The sequence below is a fragment of the Cryptomeria japonica genome, chromosome 10 (assembly GCF_030272615.1).
Source record: "Cryptomeria japonica chromosome 10, Sugi_1.0, whole genome shotgun sequence".
NCBI classification, from domain to species: Eukaryota; Viridiplantae; Streptophyta; class Pinopsida; order Cupressales; family Cupressaceae; genus Cryptomeria; species Cryptomeria japonica.
This window is the reverse complement of record NC_081414.1, coordinates 876,746,843-876,770,343: the sequence shown is the minus strand read 5'-3', so window position 1 is coordinate 876,770,343 and position 23,501 is coordinate 876,746,843.

Genomic DNA, 23,501 nt, shown 5'->3' with positions numbered 1-23,501 from the left:
CTATTCAATTGTGCAGGGTTTTTTTCTCACATATTCATCATCGAGTGAATGGTGTGCACTGCAAGCATCTGTACCATGAAGTCGTGGGATAGCTTGAGATAATGGACTGTATTTTATTGTTTTTAATTGCCAATTTTTCCACGATAAGTTGTGTTAAATTTTGAAGGAAATGAAGATAATTATGTCATTTTTAGATTAAGGATAGAGTAGTCATAATGCTGTAACTATAATTTTTCAGGTAATATCAGGAAATTCCTTTCTTAGGACAGCCAGTGCTGGGATCATGATACAGCTTATTGTTCCAATACAAGTGGAATTTATTGCATATAGATCTGTACTGTGATTGGGGATTCTGTATTGTATCACGTAAAAGCTTTTGACAATATTGTGATCCAACTCCGTATTGTTTGGTGCATTTCGTGTGGACTGTAAATTGCTCGATTATGTGATCGAGGAAATTCCAAGTTAACATGTAAAAGTTAATTATTGAGCAAGTCATGTCAGTGATAGAAATTGAGTTAAAATGATATGGAAAAACCCACTACCATCCAGCATTTGTCAGCGATCAGTTGGAGGTAGAATTGCAGTCCCCACTCTAACGTGGCAAATGATTTTTATAGGTAGTGAGAGAAATTGGGTGAAATTTAGAAATGATTTTATAGGTAGTGAGAGAAATTGGGTGAAATTTAGAAATGATTTTATTGGTGGGTCTGAAGAGAGCGTGGAAAGAAAGAAAGAAATAATTTTAATGTCCATGAGACTAATATAGTCAATGGGACAGCCGAACTGATCAAAATGACTTGCTGAATAAATTATATCAAGATCCAGCTGTCAAGAGATTACTGTACTTGTCCCTGCTATTTTTGAAGGCCTCACATTCTAAATTGATGTTTTTTTTTCTGTTTTTACTTTCTCGGATGAGCAAAAAATACACTTTCTTCCCATGCTTCTTCTTTCGGCCTTTTCCATCAATCAGTTTCACATTGAAGTTGATAAGAGTTTGTTCTTAATAGAGCAATAAGACTTTTAGCTTTCCACGAAATATTTGTTCTTATGTATGCTTTTTGATGATGATAACAAGCGGGATTGAACTCAGTGATACAATATTTCTTCTTTCTTGCTAGCTCTTTACTATTCATGGGGCACGGATTCAGGTCATTGATATAATATTTTTTCTTTCTGGCTAGCTCTTTGCTATTTGTGGGGTGCGAATTCAGGTAGATATTCCATTTGCTCAATCATTTGATGTTTTGTTGCATTCAGATTTTGAATATAATTGATTCAGATTGCTGACTTGTTTTTAAAATTTTGTTTTCTTTGGACCAGCATTTCAGGCAAGAAAATGAAGAACGTACCAATATTTTTCAGATTCAATAAAAGACCAATATTTGTAATAATAATATAAAATATTTGTGAACATATGTAATAATAATATTACAAATATTAGTGTTTGTAGAATGCGAAGAGTCACCATGATGATGAACAGAACTGTCAGCCGAAGATAAACTGTGTTGTGACGTTGATGATAAACGTGTGTATCTCATCTCATTTTTGAATGAACACAATTTTGGCATGACATTGGCGTTTAGAGCCGAGTGCACGTTTTTCTTCTGCATCAAATTGCTAGTCCCCATCGCTAGCTCTAGTTCTAATTCTGCTCATAGTTATTTCAAAACCCATTTTCCTTATATCATGCTTGAGCACTCGCAAAATCTGCTTTGGTGTTTAGTAAATTGGTTGTGCTGGCTAGTAGTGAATATGGGGTGGAAATACGTCCTCCTATATTTACAATGGTCAACACATCCTTTTGCCTGAAAAATTCAATTTTTTTGATCTGGTAAATGTCATTGGAGATTCGGAGAGGCTTTATTGAAGTGTTTTGGATACCTGTGGCAAACATGAACATGCTTTTTCCAATTCAAATCTTTGGTGTGGATGATGCTGTATTGTCATAGGGTATTTCTGCTGGAGCTTACTACTGCTCCATTGACCTTATTTCTTTTGAAGCCGTCTATGTAGACATCTTTTGCGGCTCTTCCAAGCCCTAGGAGATATCCCTGTAGCCAGGTTTTCTTCTATTCATTTTCTGTGTTTCGCCATGCCTCTCTTCCTTGCCCTCCTTTAAGCCCAACCTTTTTTTAAAAAATGAAAGTTGGGAATTTTCTTTAGGGCAGTTTAGGGTTAAATGTTTTATATTTTTTTTTCTTTTTCCTTTTTCTTTATCTCAGTAGAATCTGGACCGAAAGTTCTAGGTATAAATGTTCTGTTGTTCTATCTGCTTTTTTGCTTCGTTCTGTCTAGTTTATATTCTGAACTGTAGCTGGGGCTGTCTGCTTGTTTGACTGAGATCTATTTTGTCTAATTTTTTAATTAAAAAAAATAAAATTAAGTGTCAAATATTTGCCTTTAAGTAACGTAATAGAAGTATCTGGAAGCATGGTTGATATTCAATTCGATTGTTATAATTAGTGTTGAACTTTATTGTCACGTAGATAGTAGAAAATAATAGATTAAGAAATAGCTAGAATTAATTTGTATATAGAAATATGAAGTTATTTTTCATTTCCAATAAATGAAAATAAATTTAATGAGTATTTCAATTATGATTTTGTTTTAACTATGATAAATATGTTCTTTCATTTTTGAAGTATAAAAATAAATGAAAATCTGATTTTGATCTTATTCTAGTGAGGTTTAGCACACTATGCATCACAAAGTAGCAATTCATACATGGTCCAATATTTTCCTTAGTATCAAAGCACACAAGGATGTTTTGCATGATTGAATATTATTTTTTATTTTTTAAATAAAAGTGTTTGTGAAACACCATGGTATGGGTTATTTAATGATATATTATTTTAATTTGAAATTTATAATATAAATAATTTTAAAATAATAATCTAATGTGCTCTTTCAATAGATTATTTTTATTTAAAAATGGTTGATTATTGTATGTTGATAATTAATTTAACTTAAAATGATGTGTAAAAGGTACATCATCTATCTAAAAGATATCAAAAATAATATTCTTGAAGTACCCATGTATCTTATCAAATCAAAACTCTTTCATAAAATACCTTTTTTATATTATTTACATTAAGAGGCATTCTAGAGTGGCATGGAGGACTTCGAATTGATTATGTACATAAAATTAAAGCATAATCAACATATAAATTAATATTATAAGATGTTAAAATGTTTTTAAATTTTTTTTAAAAGGAAAATAAAATTACATTCAAACAAATAGAAATAAAACAATTTTTTTTTAGTGGATATCACTATACAAAACATCACAAAACATGTTTTTTGAAACCATGCTTAAAGATATCTGATTGATGGTAAGGTTTTGTTTGCATGGTGTTCTAGACAATTATCCACTTGAATGATTTTCTCAGGGCTATCTTAAACTATAGCCTAGACCTCCTATTTTCTACACTTGGTAAGTATCAGTTTGAGTAAACTATAACTTGCACCTCCTATTTTCTACATTTGATAAGCAGAGGTTATATGGTCCATGTCTTCAATATCTGTCAACTCTCTCTTCTTTTTAATGAGAGCAATACCCCTTTTGTTTTAAAGAACTTTCTCTCACTAGCAGTCAACTTTCTTTGCATTTGCATATCCAACATATTTCTCTTATGTCAGAGTGTTAATGCTGTGAATTGACAAGCAGTTACCATATTAAATCAACTAAAATGTAGTAAAGTATTAAGAAGAGATTAGGGTATGACAATATATCATGATTAAGAAAGGGAAATGATTTAGTGATCTCATCATTTAGAGTTATTCAAAGTGCTTTGGGAGAAGCTCTTTCAAAGGAATGATAATCTCTTTGAATTCTACACCCAAATATATGGCATATGTAGGATCTCCATTGAATAATTGGAAGAAACGAGTTCTATGAGTTACAAAGATACAACACATATCCTATAACTCAATTGTCTATAGTCTGTATTTATCAAATTGTCATGCTCAATAGGAAGGTGATTGCAAAGGTCTTGGTGTTTGATTGAAGGTTAAATGGTTTGCATGGTGTTTGATTGAAGGTTAAATGGTTTGCATGGTGTTTGATTGAACTCCTTCCAATTCACCACCACTTGCCATAATGTACTCTTTTACATTTTCCATTCCTGTCCTCATCATTAATAGAGAAAAAAGAACCGAAACAAAAAAACTCAAATCAATTTCAAAACAAACACTCATTGTCACATTTTAACTTTAATAGCATATACAACAGAGGAGGTCTAATGGCATCTAGCTTAGATGGGCCTATTGGAAAAGATATGTATACTCCATGGAGGAAGCATAGGTTAGAATCCAGTGGAGGGTTTCTCAGTATGCATAAATATAAGGTAAATAGGGGATTATTTCTAAAATCTCGGAGGTTGTCTCGTGAAGCGCAATTCGTCCCCCATTCATTAGACTTCCCATTAGGCTATTTTCTCACAAGTACAAACTTTAGGGATCAACAAGGACAATTTTAGGTGTCTACAGGTATCACCCATTCTTCATTGATAATCTGCAAAGTTTCTTTTGTTAAAATGACCCCCCTAGATTTGTTTTCAAATTGTCAACTATACATTGGGGGAAACTTTACGTGGAGTTTACATGTGTTGTGTGTGTAGTGCCCTGTTGCCCCATATTTGACATACCTAAAATTTGAACTTCAAATTGGTCCCAATGTTGAATGATGGCCCAAATATGTGTCTCTGTGTAATAAGTGAGCATGTGATCCAAGGTCCTTGCCAGTCAAAATATGAAAATGGATGAGTTTTGGAAATTACTAAGAATTGAGGGAAATCATTTGATAGACATGTCCTTAGCATCATTTTGTGTCATGTGGCCAATTTTCCCCTGAACCCACTTCATATTTTACTATATATTAAACCTTCAAATTTTACTATATATTAAACCTTCAAATTTTGGTGTCCGTTGCCAAAAAATGATTAAAATCTCTCATTTTAGGATTCATCATGAGGAGTAAATAATGTTGTTGACCCGTTTCCCTACCATCAATGCGTGTTTTAAATTTCAAAACCTAACTCCCTATCATTTGGAAGATATGGTCATTTTTCTCAAACTTGAGCATTAAATTTACAATATTTAAATTATTTTTCAAAAAAATAAAATTTAATATTTTAAATTATTTTAATATTTGTGGTCATTTAAGGAGGTATAAGTTGTTTAAAAATGTCTTTTTTCATTTCTCCTCTATTTTGCCTCCATGGTCGTTTTTTTTTTTGAGGTTGAGGTCATTGTGTCTATAAGAAATGGATAAAGATGCTCCATTTTTGAGCATTTTTAACCCATTTTCATAACCTCAAGAGGAAAAAACTTAAAAGGGTTAAGAATGCTCCAAAACGGAGCATTTCTAACCTTATTTCCTAACCTTGTGTGGACCCGCTTTATCAAGAAGGTTAGAAATGCTCCGTTCTGGAGCATTCTTAACCTCCTCCATAAGAATTATAAAATAAATGCTTCAAATAACAGTAGGGATATTCATCAAGGCATTAAAGAATAGAGGGAGTTAATTGCACTTGCCTTGGAGACATGCATGCTAATCGTGGAAACAAGACTACATCACAATTCTACACTGGTAGACATAACTACATTGCAGAATATGGAACCATAGACATGCTGTGAGTTGTTAAAACGTATGCAAAATGTGGAAGGCGTAGCAAAGGCAAATGGACTAGATAACAAAACGTTTTCAAGGATTGTGATTTCATAGACAATGCACATGAGTTGTTTGGATTCATTTGCAATGTTGCAGAATATGCCAGCATATACAAAGCACGTCGAGTTGTTTAGCAGAATGCCATGGTTGTGGGAGATGTATCAAAAGTGGAAGCCTCGATTAGGTGTGAACCATTTGTCAGAATGCCTTAACGAACTATCATCCCTGGGAATATATATATGATTGCAATATGTGCATCATGGTAAACATTACTCCAATCGTGGTAGGAGAACAAGGAATGTTGCAAGTTGATTGACAAAATGACGCGGTCTCATTAACTGCAAATCGGGGTTAAAATGCATGTGAAAGTGGAAGCTTAGACACGACAAGTGAACTGTCTGATAGAATACTTTAGAGAAGGTGTAAAGCTGCATTTCATAACCTTAACATTGCACCCTTTTTGCCCGCAAGCCAACGTGGAAGCCGTCAAACCAATCAAGGTATTCAGAAAAAGCACAAAGAATAGAGGAATTTTGATAGTCATGGTAGTTGCAACTGCTTTGGAAGACTTGTATGTAGAACGTGGAGCATAACAAAGCATGTGAATTGTTTGACATAATTTCTTAAAGAAATGTGGTCTCATTTACTGCAATGATCGCAAGATATGCACAAAATTGTATTTTTACAAAGACTTTAAAAAATTTCAAGAAAAAGCAATTGCCTCGCGAACATGCATACAAAATATAGGAGGATAAAACAAGGCATGTAAAGATGTTGACAATGCATAGATAGAGCATGTAAACTGTTTTGACAAAGTTGCAAGCATTCATTCAAATAGGGCTGAGTGAGTATTATTTTTATTTGTCATAATGAAATACAAGTTTCATAGCCTCGATTATGCTCGCATTCTCAAATGTACACTTTCAGATATTGGAGATACCAAGTTGGGAAATGTGAGTCTTTTAGATTTTTGAAAATCGATGGAAATGAAAGATAAGACTTTAACATCCCAGAGGTTATTTGATAGTGGATTAGCTCACGCAGCATGATACCCCACATCAGTGCAATGTCCGAAATTAGTTTTGGAATGCATGAAAGCATTTAATCCAGATACAAAAGAAATTAGGACAATAGAAGGTAATGTGGTCGCTAAACTTGATCCAGTCTCTATTGCCATAATTTTTAGATTGCCTTTCAGAGACCAATTCACAGAGGTAAACATGGAATATGCAGATAATTACTTTATCAATAATGAAACCCAGTGTTTGAATAATATAGCTAGTAAGTGGTTAGCAAAACCAAGGAAAGGAAAAACACAACTTCCTAAAATAATTCACAGGTCTCTGTTGATGGAGGATATCACTAATATGGTTATTTTCTTGAAGCGGGCCACAAGAAATGAGGACTTGAATGACTTAGAAGGGTGGATGTTCTTGTTTATCAATATCATTTTTGAGGGCATACAATTTATTAATTGGGCTGAGATTATTAGCAATAATCTTTGTGGTTAGCTACTCAAATTGAAGAACAATCATAATTTCCATATGACATCATACCTCTTTTATGCCATTACTGGGATGAAGAAGTGGCCAGGATTTAATGCTAAAGGTTTCCCTTTGATAGCAAAGGATATGCTATCAAAGGGAAACCTATATCCTTATGAAATGAGGTTTCCCTTTGATAGCAAAGGATATGCTACAGGAGAGTTAGAGCTTGGTGCCAGATTTGAACACTTTCCTGATATAGAAGATTTTTGGCAAGACCGTGAAGATGATTTTGAAGTGTGGAAAAGGGATTGGATGAGATTTTCTATCAAATAGATAATTGACTATAGAATTGAAATAAATGTGAATGGCATTGAGGATGATGAATTTGATTTGATTGATGGTTTTTACTTTGAAAGGATTCAACTTCTTCCACTTCCACCCATCAATTGATCAATTTCAAAAATAAGAAATATTCAAGAAAGATCAGCTTATGTGGTTCGAAGGATGCTTGAATGGGTTAAAGGTAAGAGGAATGAGGCTACGACAACTAGACCCTCATATAAAGCTAATTCCTCTACAGATAGAAGTGGAGCACAAGGAAGTTCTTCCATCCCAACTAATTCACAACGATCAAACCCACTGATGAGTCTACACCAAAATATTTCGAAAGGAGGTGATGATGGAGAAGATACAGAAAAAGGGAAGGATCTTGCAAAGGTATGTGAAGTCAGCTCTGTCATTAAGAAAAAGAGATCAAAGACAAAAGGAAAGACAATGAATCTTGTCCAGGAGCTTGAAGATGAATTAGAAAGTGTTTCACCTCAACACCCTCCCAATGTTAAAAGTCAACAATTTCCTTCCGTTTCACCATCTATCATTATTTCATCACCCCAACATGATGATTTTGCCATTCATGAGGAAGCTGAAACGAATGATGCTCATGTTGAAATTCAATCTCCGCTCTTCCCAAATAATTTAACACCTTTAACCTCTGCATATGTGAACAATCAAGAATAATTGCTATCATCTTCATCATTCTGGTTACAATAGAGTTTGCAGAATAAGAAGAGGATTGTTCAGCTGATGGCTCCTAGTTTTGATGTAGTTGCAAATGTACTTCACAGGACAGCCAAACCCAAGAAAACCAAAGTTGCATCCAGATTGGGAATTAATCCATCATCAATAAATTTATGTGTTGAAGTAGCTCAACCCATTGTTGAAAAAGATGTAAGTGAAGCTAATGAGGCAAATTTTAGCATGACATAGGTGGATTTAGGTCCTACAACACATGAGGGAGTTGTCCATAATTTTTAAATTTCAGCAGCTATTCTTGTTGACAAAGCGAATAAAGATAAAGAAACAAAGCATCAACTAAATCAGCAAATATAGGTTCTTTCATCCTATATCAAATCTATTGTGGATTCTTTAGATACATAATTGGAGTCAGCCTCAACTTTGACATTAGCACACACCGAAGGAATTATTGAAAAGAAGGTGATGGAAGATATACACAAATGAAAGAAACAGAGTAGGATGTTAGAAGAATGGATTGATCAAATGAAGTTAGAAACATTAGACTTCATTGAGAAGGCCAAGGATGTTCATATGAAGCTGGATGCATAGGAACAAGAAATTGCAACAGAGTTGAAGAACGCCAAAGAACAAGAAATGTCTTGGCAGGATACTTTGAAATGATTCCAAAGGATAGCAAAAACAGATATGAATGTGTTGTCCTCGATTTCAGTGCGACCAAAATCGTGAGGCAACCCTACGAAACTGGTCCATTTCGTACCTTACGACATCTGAGAGAGCTCAATCGACTTCGTCGGTTAACTCATTTAGCTTTTTGCTTTTCGTTTTATTGTTCTCTAAGTTTTAAAGATTTGTAGTTTTACCTGCACATCGGACTTTAAAGTCCGACTTGCCTGCAGGGTTCTTTCTTTTCATAAGGTAATTGCACACCAAACTTTAAAATCCGATGTGCAAAGGTTGGGTTTTTATCCTTGCAGATCAAACTTTAAAGTCCAACCTGCAGGTAATCCTTCCCCTGCAGTTCGGACTTTAAAGTCCGATTTGCAGGTTTTCCGGTTAAAAGTTGCATGTCGGACTTTAAAGTCCGACATGCACTGTGTGATTGGTAATTAATATCGCATTAATTGCTAATTTGGGGTTTCTTTATTAAGTTTTGGGAGTTTATTTCTTCATTTTGATTTGCTTTTTCTCCTCTGCGCGTGCCTCCTTTTCCTTCCTCTGTTCTCGCTTGCCGACCTTGTGGATTTATCAAGTCTCCATCGGATTTTTCTCTTGCCGTGGCAGATTGAGGTAGGTTTTTTTTTGATTTTATTTCGAGTTTTTGCTTGTCCTCCATGTTTTCCCTTTCCTTTATGCCTTTGTTTTTGGTTTTGCTTGGTTGTTGTCTTCGGAGGGTAATGAGACTTTAAAATCCGATTGCCCTTTTAATCCTTTCTTTCTCCTAGCCTGCTCATTGGGTTTTAAAGCCTGATATGCAGGCTGATCAATGGAGATCCCTCGCATATCGGATTTTAAAGTCCGATATGTAGGAGGGTAAACCTCGCATATCGTACTTTAAAATCCGATATGCGAGGGGAGATATTTTTCAGTTGGTTGCTTTTCCCCCAATTAGCACATCAGACTTTAAAGTCCGATGTGTTGGTCTTTTGTAAATGTTCTACACCTGCACATTGGACTTTAAAGTTCGATGTGCTAATGATTTTTTCCCAACTTGCACATTGGACTTTAAAGTCCGATGTGCTGATGAATTTCCCCTATTTGCACATCAGATTTTAAAGTCTGATATGCAAGTAAAGATGTTTTATCCTCGCACATCGCCCGATGTGCAAATTTTGACTCTTAATGTGCAGATCGAACTTTTTTCCCCGACCTGCTATTTTTGACAATTTTACTTCCAAGCCTTTTCTGAGTCCGATTTTTCGATCCCATTGATAAAAGTTGATTTTATTAATGATGATAACTATCAAAGAAGCTAATCCTTGGTGCTGAATGCAGTCATTTGCAAATGTCAAAGCCCTCTCACGACAAATTAGAGCCTTCCTCGAGCCAGTTGGAATCTTCTCCGAGTAAAACATCAACAAAAAAGATGAAGTACAAGTATGATAAATACTTGAATTTGACCGAGTTGAGAAAGCTCTCGCCCGACTAACAAACCTGATCAAATCCGAGTTGCATAAATATGCATCCTTCCCAGTTGCAGCTCATGATCCGAAATTTGTACTTGCAGTAGCGGATCACTTCGATCCGAATACAAGATAGGTTAGGGATGCTGATCAAAACGTCATCATAACTCTGGATAGTGTTTTCTTCAACAGTGTTTTCAAAGGTTCTCCAGTTGAAGAAGTAGCTGACATTTCTCAAGAAAGTGCTCAAGAGTACTATGAGAAAAATGAGAGCAAATGCAAGAATGTGATCAATACTATGTATCTCTCTGCTGCCAGACATTCCACTACCTCGCGATGGCCCAAGTTTTTTCACAAGAGTGACTTCAACGAGGAATACAATGACATGGTCACCATGTTATCAAGAGTGAAGGGTTTAAAAGACTCTCACTAATTTCAAAGCTGGATGTGTTATTACATGAATATAATCAGGAAAGGTGCTGCTAGGATTGACTGGGGTGAGCAGACTAGTGATGCACTCTACGCACAATTGAAAGAAGTCAAAGTAACATTGAAATTTTATATGACTTCCTACCTGGTTTACGTAGTCGCTTCAATGAGACAATATCCAGGTTTGTCCACTAAAGGTGACAAGAGATTAGTTCGTGTCTGGGAACACTATGATCAACTTACGATCAAGAATCAAGGTAGCCACTTTAGAAGAGTTAATGATGCCTTCTTTACTGTGTGGAAGTGCATGTTTGATAAGAGCCTACAGAAGAAAAGATTATCAAAGGTTGCATATAATAGGGTGTCTCATTTTGGATGCGTTTTCCTTCAGTTCTCAACATTCATTTACATCCGGATCGGATTTTTCTCAGGTGAACCCTTTATTCTACCAAGGCATCCTTCTGACAAGATCGTTCTCATGGAGTTGTGTCTGCAAGTAATCTATGTGCTTGAAAAGCAATCACAAGCACATAAGACTGGGTTGAAGTTCCCTGAATCAATTGGCAAGTGCTCAGTCATAACCAACCCCAAAGCCAAAAATATGGAGGAAGAAATGAAATGGAACACCATGAGAAGATTCAAGACACAAAATAATTTTAATTTTCGTGGCATGAAGAACAAACTCAAGAGGAGTTACACCCATGTCTATAGATTTGAAGATGTATGGGCATACTGTCAAAATGAAGAAGATATAAGAAGGATGGATTTTAGTCGTCTTACCTTGGAACATATTGAAAATTTGGATTTAGAAAAGATCCCAATGACCATGGAAGACACCGATGACATAATAGACCCTGTATATTATGAAAAGAAGACTGCCAACTCCCTGCTCCCACCGGTGCAATGGTAATAAAAGGAAAGTAAATCTATCACTCAAATAATCTCTCCTATTTTGGCAAACACCAATGCATGGTTACTTAAAAAGAATCTTAGGATGAAACAACTTCCTGCTAGTTCTGGAGATGACGATAATAGTGATGGCCCGACTGGTAAGACAGTTACGGCTGAAACAAGAACCAAGGCCAAAGCAGATTCACAAGCATTATCCTCAGCTCCTGTAACGCAATCCAAGGGGAAAGGACCCAAAATCAAGTTCACAATTAAAGGTTCCAAGAAAGCTGAATCATCCTCAACAGCTCAGGAGATAGTTATGAAGGAGCCAGAATAACAAACTGCTAGAGATACTGGAAAAGAGAAAGAGGTGGAAGAAGGTGAAATTCCTCAACAAGAGGAAACACAAGTTGAAGAAACGTCACATATTGGTGAAGTTAATGTTTCAGCCACTTCACAGGTACCAACTCATTCACAAATGATTATTCATTCCATTGATTCTGATTTTGATCAAGAGGAAGAGGAATTCGATGATGAGGACCTTGGTATGGGCATGACTCAATCAAAGACTGCTCAACAATTCTTCGCACTATCCAACTTTTCCAGCCTTGATGATATTTCTTCAACCACTATTGAATCTTCAATATTGGAGTTTCTTGAAGCTATGGAGCAAGCATTCACAGAACAATAAATGATGACCTTGCCTTCTACAATGGTCATAATAGAGATTCCATCTCAAGTAAGCACTGAAGTTATTTCTACTACGATAGTTATAACAAAAATTCCACCTCTGGTTACTACTCAAGTTCTTTCAATTGCACCTTCCACTTTCTCCTCTGTGGCCGTAACTAAAGAAGGGTCAGCACCAACAGCTGTTGCTGCATCAACAAGTATATCACTAGATACTTCATCATTGATATCAGTCATCGTTGCCAGTTCAAGCCAGCTTGCTCTTGAAATACCAAGTGACACTCAACAAGAAGCTACTACCCCACCGGCTAACTCTGAATTACCACCTTGGATGGAGGTAGTAGCACCTAAGAGGAAGATACAAGTGATTTTGCTTGATCAGTTTGACTTTGAGCAATTGGTTCCTCCAAAGCCCAAGGGAACAAAGAAGCCGAAGACTGTTTCCCGGGTGTTAGTAGACCCGACCTCTAAAAGGAAGTATGCTGAAGTCATGGTGCCATCATCATTTAAGAATAAGGATGATGTACAACCTGAGGATTAAATCATGCAAACTGTAGAGCTTGGGCATGAGACACATGAAAGTGTTAAGCTGGATTCTCAAACAACTTTAAACTCTTTGATATGAAGACTTGACCAAGAGAGGGATGAGAAGAATGAATTAAAACAGAAATGTGAACAACTGACTAACGTTCTTCTGAAAGTTACCCAATCCTCTCAGGAAGTTGAGCCCATATGATCCTTAATAGATGCTGAAGCTCTCAATAAAATTGAACAGGTAGGAGCCAAGGGCTGAGTGGTGGACGAGTGGATAGCACGACTGAAGTCAAAAGGGTCTCATCTCCTAAGTTCAACAGTTGGGTTGTTGACAGATTTTGAAGTGATCCAAACTCAGATGCAAAGTGTTAAAACTTCACTATCTCAGGGGATTGAAAATATTGAAAAAAGTACAACACTTTGGAGCAAAATGGAGGACTTCAAAATATACGTCCTCTTTGAAAATAAAGTGGTTCATTCAAGAGGAAAATATATCCAAATTTTGTTGCTATTGTCTTACAGGAAAGAGACAATAAAGTTGATGATAGCAGAGCTGGATCGAGAACGAAAGGAAGGTGATGATGAGATTGATCTCATTTCTACCAAGATTGCTGGCCTTCCTTGTTATCTGTATAATGACAATCAAAATCTCGTTACTAGCGATGCCATCACACAAGAATTTATGTCCTTAATGGATCACTGCACTGGACAAGACTTTTCACTTGATGCATTTGATAAGTTATTGGAAATTCAAGTTAGTTTTGAGGTCCTCGCATCCATGCTAAAGGACGGGAAAAAGAACTTTGTAGAGGCTGAGGATACCATCTCCCATGTTCATGTGATCATAGATTCTACCCAGATGCCAAACCAAGTAGAGATGGATGCTATGTTGACTAGGTTTGAGGAATTCCACAAATCAAATGAGGAGGAGAAAAATGAATAAAGTGCCCCTTTTTAGCATTTTCTTTCCATGTAGTTACCATTTTAGATGCTGAATGTTTTCTCGCAGCTGCATATTTTCTTTCTGCTGTAGTTGTAGTCAAGTGGGACTGTGCAGTTGAATTAGTCAACTGTGCCCACATTTTTCTCCAATTTCCTTATATATAAGGGGGACCCTTATTTGTATATTTTTATCTTGGATTATGCTAAGCAAAACTCTGCTAAATTTTTGCCTCAACTAAGACTTTGAGCTTTGTTGTGAGAATTTGATCAAGCAAATAAAGAAAGCAATTTATTTGATCCCAAACTTTGTGTTGTGTTTAAAAAGAATTGCTTATATGAGTTAATGTTCTTAAGTTCATGACTTATATATGTTCTTGAATTTCTTGATATAGGAAGTATTGTTAAGCGGATTAAAGAGCTCTTAAATTATGAAAGTAGACTTTGTGCTTCTTGAGTATTTGAGAAATTTTCTATTGTTAAGTAATTAGTAGTAGGCTTTTTATTGCTACTATTGCTTGTAGTTTTTAGGATTAAGGAATTATACTTGAAGACTTTGAGCTGCAAGTTGAATTCCTTTTCATTGTGATAATTAGTTTAGTTGGTGTTATATTCGAGAAATACTTTGTGCTTCTTGTTTATAAAATATTGATATAGTTTGTTGGATAAATTAGTTAATTTCCTTAAGTATCAAAGTGATAGGGAAATTGTAACAAAGTGAAGGGATAATACATTAACTCTGAAAAAAGAGAGTTATATGCCCAACACTAACCCACATATTTAAATTTCTTATTAATTAGAGAAGAGATTTCAAAGGGAACCTCCCCTTGATGAGAGGAGAGAATAATTTGTCAATATAGCTGTGAGTGAATCATATATTTTGTCATTCGTACGCTAGTGACAAAATATTCACCCAACAGAATGTACTCATTGCTGAAAAGGTCTTCTCTCATAAAGAAGAAAACCAATCCAGTACATGGTGCAAGAGTATAAGTTGGAAATTGGATAATATCAAGCAATACTTGGATGAGTATCAAAAATTCTTGATAGCTTGTGAACAAACAAAGATGAAGATAATAGAAGATGCAATGAATATCATTGGTGATGTATCAATAAAAGAACAATTTCAACAAATGGACAGTCAACTGCTCTTAAGCAAGTTTCATGACAGAGTTAATACTGAATTAGCAGATGTATAGGTGTCAGATGCAAATAGAATGAAGAGACTCAGTGTCATTTCAGTTGCCTTAGATGCTTGCGACATGCCTTCATATTATTAGAATTTGGTTAACATTAAGGATGGCCAAGCAACTGCCAAACTAAAAATGGATAATGTGATCATTCCCAGGTACAAGTTCATGGTAGACACGCTTGAAGCATACAAGTCATTCAAGGCCAAAACACCAATTCAACAGAGACAAATAATCAGCTAGCATGCTCTTTCATGATATCAAAAAGTAACACCATGTTCATATCTTTGTATATTCTCCCTTGTCATGTGTGGCTTAGTTAGTCTTGAGTTTATTTTTGGTTTCATTGTATAAGTTGTGATTTTCTATCTCATAGAGTCAAGGTTAGTAGGTTGACTTTTTCTGTGCATAAATATGCTAGTTATTAACTCATTGTAATTTGGGTAGAAATGAGTTAGTTTTTAACTCAGAATCAAAGTTGGTTATGAGGTAGTTATTTTGAGAGGCTATAAATATTAGAAAGATAGATGGTAGAAGGACTTTTTGGACTTTGTGAGTTTGGGACAACTAATTTTTTTGGATTGTATGATTTCACTATTTTGATTACAAGGTAGATTGGGAGTGTTTCCATGGTTGTTGTGTGTTCATTTGCACAATATTATGTAATTATCGTGTGCTATTGAAATAACAAGCTTGCAAATTACTTTCCCAGTTTCATGAAGACAATGGTCATATAACGCTACAAATTTCTTTGGTATCTTTGAAATATATAGGTGTTATGCAAATTTAATGTTTTGTTTCACTCTCATCTTATGCATAGTCTAGAGTTGATAGTGATAAGGTTAGAAGTCAATGGAATCTGAGTGGCAATCGTAAGTTTGTTGTGTAAATTTCTTTAAACCCCATTCATAGTTATTTCTCTCTTTTCCTTTTCAAAGTTAATTATACTTAAAAATAAAAATACCCCTATCATACGAGGGAGCTGCCCCTCTCAAACGTAGAGGAAGATCGTGTTTCAGAGAACTGTCTATCCAATTGTTGGGAATTTTTTGTCACTCCTCCTTTGGGCACATAGTAGAACATTTCGAAGTGACAAATCTGTTTACTAACACGCCCGCCAACAAACCCCAGGGAACTTGCACTAACAACCTAGAAATAGAGTAATTTTTTTTTGTTTACTAATTAAGTTTCCGTTTAACCTTATCTAGGCAATGTGATTAAGAAATTAGTTCACTTATTCTTATCTTAGTGATGAATCTTAAACATTGATTGTCCAACTAGGTTCTTGACATAAGCGGAAACATGGTTACATAGTCTCATATAGCTCCCTAGGGCATATTGATGCCACTAATTAAACTCGATACTAACTTTATGATTCTTAATCCATGCATTAGATTTACAACTTACATGACAATGCACGTATGCACTTAATGATCTATCTATAATAATGTCTCCACACGAGGGTTTGCTACATAGGCTGACCTCTAATCTCTTAATGCATTCTACTATCCATAATGCTTAGTAATTGTAATACCCTAAAAGATGGTCATCTAAACCATAGGCCCCCTAATCTCGACAAAATCACCAAGGTCCTAACCAAATGCAATTAAATTTAATCTTAAGCACATAATTAATTTCTAAGATCATCAAATGTCACGTGGAAAATTAATCAACCAATATTAATTAAATATTTATTTAATTAATTGATCATTCCAAGTAAATCATTTTTAAAATAATTATCTTAATTATTTTATTAAAAATCCTTGCATATTTAATTAAATAAATCAATTTGCCATTAAATAATCAAAAAGATGAATTAATTTGAAAAACAAATAAAATTGCCATAAATCTTCAAAAAAGGAAACAATCAAGAAAGATGAATTGGAAATTATGAGCACAAATCTTCAAAAAAGGAAACAAATAAAAAAAGAAATTGATTGGAAAAAAAAATTAAAAATTGAGAAAAGAATTGAAATGGAGATAATCTTGAAAATCAAATAAAAAATTGAAAAAATCTCAGAAAAGCAATTAAAACAATTAAATCTCAAAATTGAATGAAATAGAGAATAAATTAGTTTTTTTTTTCTTTTGATTTTATCTTAATTTTAGTTCAATTTCCTTTAAATTTGAGAAAAACAGCCAGTCACATCAATTCACCTGGATTGTGCTTCCTCTCAGAAAATCTTGACCGCTCATCAACATTTGATCTCAGCCATTGGTTTCTTTCTGATTTTTTTATAAATTCAACCTTCTTCTCTCATTCACGGATCCTAGAGAATATTTTGTTATTATGCTGTTTTTTCTCTAGGTTCATTGAGAATTTGCATTAGGTTCATTGAGAATTTGCATTGAGATATTGCATATTAGTTCTTACATCCTTAGTTAATCATCTAGCTTAAATATTCATCTATTGCTTAAATCATATCTAGCTTAAATCTTGCATCCATCTAGCTTAAATCCATGCTCATATAGATTAAAAATCCTTCGTTTAGGTGTCGTCTAGTCACTGGATAGCTTAGCAATCTGAGAGCAATCTAAACTTGCATTTACTAGAAGGCAATAGGTCGCTTTGTAATGGTTTATTATTCATTGATTATTGATTTACTAACCATGTATCTAATGACTTAATTGAAGTGTTGTGTATTTTAGATACAGATACAGATCCACTTTTTACACACACATTTTTGGCGCCACCGTGGGGCTCGGAATTCAATCCTTCAACCTCAAAATCATTTCTTTATCTTTCAGGTATCGTCCGTACAACCTCTATGAAAAGTCGTATGAGTATAAATCCTTCATCGTACGAGATTCTATTGACTTCTATCTTTTATCATGCGGTTCAGTGAGAATACTCGTACGAATTTCTGTTTTGCATATTTGATTCTATGTTTTGTCGTTTGGGTCTATGGGAATACTCGTATGGGAAGGAATAGATTGTCGTACAAATTTCTGTTTTATTGTTTCAAAAACAATATACTTTCTAGGGTTTTTCATGAATTAAATTTGGATTTTATTGACGCTGACGCTAACCCTGGTCTGTCTTCTATCTGCATAAGATTTTTCACAACTCAACCAGTTTCTTGCAGAATGCTTGTCAAAGAATACATCAGTCGAACATACGTCTATCAAAGAATCAATAACAAAATGACTACTGATACATTGGTTTTGTAGGTTGCCTAAAGAAAATTGATGAAACTTCGTGTTTTGTTTAAAATTCATTTTTTTAGGCACTTATATTGCTATCTGGTTAAAGAACAAATCTGTCTTTTGTGTTTTCAAAAAAATTAGAGAGGTAGGAGAGTATGCTCTTGTCTTTTACAGACAATCAGAAATCTAGACCCTCAAACTTTTTTCTAAATTTTGAGATTTGTGTACCTTTAGTGGGCTTGTCACAGTGGGACAAAGTAATCACCCTGTGAGAATGACCCAAGTGAGTACAACTGGACTTGAGCATTCCAACTCACTATAATAAATAGGCCTCTAGTGATTAAAGTCTTAGAGGATGGGATTATTTGAGTTTTCTCTTTGAGATCTCTCATATCGAGCATTTTGTAGGGCCTCGCGGTCTCAATCACGTTTACATGACTACAACTTGTTTTGGTACCTTGTCGGGCTATAGGCCTCAATTGTTCTTGCATGACTTCAAGGGGTAATTTCAAACGAAATTCCTGACTAAGAACTATAAGATAGAAGCTACCCGGTTCACCTCCGAAAGGGGGATAATCTTTGTGCAAGAGAGATAGTAACTCTCCCAAGACACTTGCCATATCGTGCCCCCATTAGCGTTTGGAGTTGACTAATATGGCATTGAGAATCCATTGTGTGAGACTCAATGACTGTATTCTGATTAGCTATTGGGTGTGTACCCAAGTCAACAAGCAAATGTTTTCTTCTCTTAGCCAACTTCCATAGGGTTAGTGTGCTGTGATTGAAGTCATTATATATATCTTGCATGTTTTTTGTGTTTTCATACCTGAAACTAAAACTAAAACTAAAATATTGAATCTAGAGAAAACAAATCAGCAATATCAACAACTCAGTGATCAAAACTCTGTTCTAGTCCAAAACTGGTCCTTGTCAGTCATCAAAAACTTAGTCCTTATCAAAAACTGGTCTTTGTCAGTCACTGAAACTCTGTTTGTCAGAATCTCTTCTTTGTCCAATCCTCTGTCATATGAGTCCACTAAATTGTCATTTTGCTACATACCTATTATCGTACGAATCTTCATTGATCTTAATAGTTTGTCGTTTGGCTCTGTAAAACCTGTCGTACGAAATTGCACAACTGTCATCTGGTGTTTTACAACATGTCATACAAATATACATCACAATCAATAGATGATCGTGTGGAGTTTTCCCAACTGTCATACGAAATTAGGCAGCAACTCATACGAAGAATTGTGTTTATCGTCTGAAAACAACTAAATTGCCATCTGGGTTTGAAAAATTCGTCGTACGAATTCCTAATCTTGTCAGTAAAAACAATCAAATTTGCCCAAATTAGTCTACAATGAGCATAAAACTGGTTATCATAATCCCGAGCATAAACAACCTAGGTAGTGCACCTTCTGCAGTTGTATTGCATGATTTTGTCAGTTACCTCTTAGCTAGATCAATCAACCTAATTCAATCAACAAATCTGTTGTCCAAACTTCACTCTCGAGTATCACTTAGGCTACTTAGCCTTGACTCAAAATCGGAGTCAGTGTATCTCACCCACATAAGTTTGAACATCAACCTCTGGCCTCAACAAACAACTAGCTTTGATCTCACGTTGATATCTGTAACACCTCTCACTATCAATAGTAAATGGCTACCTTAGCTCCAATTCCCATGGCTACCTTGGCTCAAATGATTCAAGATATCAAGAGCGAAATATATGACATGAAAATCCAACAAACTAAATCAATGACTCCATTTGAAAAATAAATGCATGATATCAAGAGTGAGAAACTTCAAGGAATTCTAAAATGATTATATGATTTGACAATAAAAAACCAACAAATAATTGACAATCAAAAGCCAAATCTCAAACGAGCTCACAAGACACCTTCACCAAGATATAAAGACATTTCCTCCAAATATCATCTAGGTAGACAATTTACATCTTTGGGGCAATCTATTGAGTTGACTTTGAAAGAGCTTCTTGAGCATAATCTTATCATATTGCCGAAAAAGACGACACGGGGATGTGAATTTTTGAGTAAGTATTGTGCATATCATAGACAAAATGAATATAAGACTTCGAATTGCATGGAATTAAAACATAAGATTCAAGATCTCATTGATAATGGTGTTATTGAAATTGAATATCCTAACGACTCACCTAAAGAAAAATAAGGAACTACTTCTAAGCATGATCAAAATCACGAGCCTATGTCTAGCAAGGATCCATATGTGACCTCCATCCCTTCCATGATACCTTCATCTCCTAAAACTTCTCAGCATCAATTCATACTATCTCCTTCAAACAATGAAACTTCTCATGTTTACCTTCAAGGGCTATCTCGTATGGAAATCCAAGTTAATGCCAATATTGATACAAGTTCCTCTAAAGATTTAAAAATCCCAGATCCTATGCCATCATGCACTCCAATTCCAAAAATTCCCACTCTAGAGAGTCCCATCCGAAATGCTTCCCCATCATGTAAAAACATGAACACCTTCCAAGAATCCTCCATGCATATCAACAATATTACCTCTTCCTTAGAGATGGCTTCATGTCAAGATGATAATCTGAAAAATGAAAAACCAAGTCCTATCATAAATCAAGATCAAGACACCAAAACTCCTCAATCCCATGTAATGATTGAAAAAGATCCTATTTCACTAGAATCCCATGATGATCCCCTTATACCTTTCCATTTATTTCAAGATGATCCTTTTCCATCTCAAGAGAAAAACATCTTTCCAAATCCCATTCCCAATCCACTTCCTAAGCAAGATCATGATGCCTCTTCCACCTTTTCAAATGATCCTATTCAAAATGAAGAATCAAACACCCTTCCTACTCTATCCAATGGTCCTCTTCCATGTCAAGATCAAAGTATCCCTTCATCTCCTTGTCATAATCCTCCATGTTCACCTCAAGGATCCATCATGCCTACAAATCCCTCGCATGATCGTATCATTCCTTACATTCCACTTCCACCTCATAATTGACTCATGTCTTCCTCCTAAAGCAAAGTGTATCCTGATAGTTCTGATACTTAATGTAAAGTACAGATGCCAATAGCTAACAAGATGAGAGAGGGGGGGGGGGGTGAATCATACAAACTTAATCTTCCATAAAATCAACAGATTCAACCTCGGTAACTTATACTTCAACAATATAACCAAAACTGCTAAACATGCAAACTCATAAACACATAATCATCATAACACTCATACACCAGATTTAATGTGGAAACCCAAATAGGGAAAAACCACTGTGGGATTTTGGACCCACTAAGAAATATACTCTTCTAGAGTATGCTTGGTTAAAAGCAAATCCTGTTAAAGATTACAAACACATTGCAAGATGTCACCCGGTTAAGGGATTTCCCTCAGATCTGTTAGGATCTTCACTTTGTTAGAAGTGACCTTGTTAAAGGATTTCAAACACTCAAATAGAATGTTACCTTGCTAGAGGGTTTACAAATAAGACTGTTAAGTCCACTCGGTTAAGAGATTTCCTGTAACTTACAAAATAACAGTAATACAAATCTATCTGTAACTTCACATCTGAAATGCTAAAGCAGATTCTTATTTGCTCAAAACAATCTAGTCATAGGACTTATCTTGTCCCTCTGCTGGGCTCTCTACTTTGTTATTCAAACAGGTCTTCAAGCTTCTATGCTCGGTAATCACTATGTAGCATCCCTGTGCATACACTTGCCCGCATACATTGTTTATCAACAATTCCTTATTTATAAACAATTGCTAACCGCTTAATCTCCTTGATCATATTTCCCATGATCAATCTTAGCCATCAGATCTTCAAACTTGACTAGGTTCAATGTATCCTTTCGATCTGAAATGTTTTACCTTGCCTCGAGACTTGTAGTCCTTTCTTGGAACTTGCACAAGGTTATTGCGGTTCAATCTGCACCGTAGATCTTCCTGCCGATTTTCCTTTGCCATAGATCCTTAACAAACTTCATGCACGACATACCAATCATTTATACATCTCCATCTAATCATTGTCCTTCATTAAATAATGTTTTTATCCATCCAATGCGCACTTGTCATAACTCGGTTGCAACTTGGTAAATACTAAACTTTACTCGGTAGACATTCCACCTTCATTAACTGATATCGATAACCTTAGGGTTTACCGACTAGGTTCCTTAGGGTTTACCGACTAGGTTCTTTGCTCAGTGACATAGTATAGTATTAACCTTACAATCAACAACATATGTAGGATATCAAAACAATCTAAACATCATAATCTCATCATTGTCTAACTTGGTAATAGTTGCCCATTGAATAAGTTATTTCTCCCCTTATTCATCACATTCTTTCTGTGTCTTTTACCGACATCTTAATTCTCTTCAAATCAATCTTCTCAAGATATGGCAACATCATACTGAATCAGATAATCAATTTCTTGACATCAATGACAAAATAATGTTATAAAGATAGTTATCATCCTTCTTCAGTTATATCAATAATTTTCAACAACCTTCTCAATATCCTTACTGAATATCAACAATCTCCTGATATTGAAATGCCAACAATCTTTCTTACTGTAATGCCAACAATCTCCCCCTTTGGCATTGATGGAAAAACCAACTTTTAAATGGTAATACCAACAAGATACTCAAATTGATTCGGATTCAGATTGCTGTTAGACTTCTCCTATTATCCTTGAGTTGTTAAAATCTTCTGAAGTCTTCTCCCTTCTCATTAGGCTTCTGAGCTGTTGACTTGCATTTAGTCTTCTCCATTTTTGCAATCTTCTCCCTCTTTCATTAGTCTTCTGTTATTCATCATTCAGGGCTTTACCATTCAGTCAACCATTTAGTCTTCCAACCATTTAGTCTTCTTCCCCTTTGACAACAATGCCAAAAAGTAAAAGAACTAAATCATGATTTCTTCCTCTATGAAGTGATTTGCCTTGCTGTGTATCATCTCAGTCACAGTCAAAGTAACTTATCTCTATTCACTATTTCCTGCACAACTTTAGAAAACCTTCTAAAGTGCGTAAATCAGCATCAATCCACACATAATATTCTGTAGATTCATCGAATTGATACTTTCACTGAACTTGGTCAGTGAGTAGAAGATAGGGGTAGGACCCCTAACTTGCTTTTGAGATACTCAAAAGTGTCCCTTGGCAATGGCTTTGTGAAGATGTCTGCTAATTGCTCCTTTGAACTGATATATTCCAGCACAACTTTCTTCTCTTGAACTTCTTCTCTGAGATAATGATACTTTATAGATATATGCTTTGTCTTAGAGTGCATTATTGGATTCTTTGAAATGTTAATGGCACTAGTATTATCATAGAATATAGTTACTGGCTTGG